Raw genomic sequence first — 1,024 nt, 5'->3', positions numbered from 1 at the left:
TTTTTTTTTTTTTATTCAGTTTGGTAATTTGTATCTGTCTAGGAACATGTCCATTACTTCTATTTCTTTGATTCTGTAAAGATTTTTCAAATTAGCTAGTGAGGATCTTTTGAATTTTCACAGGATCTATAATAATTTTACTCTTTTCATTCCTTATTACTTGGATTTGAGTTTTTTCTTTCCTCTTTTTGATGAGGTTGGGTAGGGGTATATTAAATTTAGTTAATCTTTCAAAGAACCAGTTTTTTTTTTTTTTTTTTTTCAGAAGGCTCTACAGGGTGTTCAGGATCTCATTACTATATGGGACTCTTAGTGATTCTCCTGTTTAGAGCCTCCCAAGTGCTGGGATTGTAGGCTCACACCACCACGCCCAGTCTCAATCACCATCTCAGTGTGGTCTGGGGGATTGAACCCTTGGCCCTTGCTCTTGCCTTAATCCACTGAGCTATTTGGCCAGCCATAAAAATCAGATTTTTGATTCATTATTTTTTTGTATTGTTTCTTTCTCTCAATTGCATTAATTTCTGCTCTAATCTTTATTATTTCCTCCCATCTTTGGGCTTTGTGCTTGATATGTTCTTCTTTTTCTAGAAGCTTGAGGTGCAGCCTTAAAGCCTTATTTGTTCTTGTTCTGTTTTCCTAATGTGTGAGATCACCACTAAAAATTTGTCTCAGAGAACTACTTTCCTTGAATCCCACAAATTCCAGTAAGTAGTGTTTGAATTTCATTGGATTGTAAATATTGTTTAATTTCTCATTTACTTTCATCTATAACCCATTGTTTGCTGAGGAGGGTGTTATTTAATTTCCAAATGTTTATGGGGTTTTTGTCATTTCTTTTGTTGCTAATTTCCAGTTTCATTGCACTGTGGTCATATAATAAGAATGCCATAATTTCTATTTTCTTGCATTTACTTAAATATGATCTATTTACTCATATGTGCTCTATTTTAGAGAATGTCCCATGTGCAGCTGAAAAGAATGTTTATTCAGATGTTTTGGGGTGAAACACTCTGCATATGTC

This window comes from Octodon degus, unplaced genomic scaffold (genome assembly GCF_000260255.1).
Source record: "Octodon degus isolate 3935 unplaced genomic scaffold, OctDeg1.0 scaffold00191, whole genome shotgun sequence".
Lineage (NCBI taxonomy): Eukaryota > Metazoa > Chordata > Mammalia > Rodentia > Octodontidae > Octodon > Octodon degus.
This window is presented reverse-complemented; position numbering follows the sequence as displayed.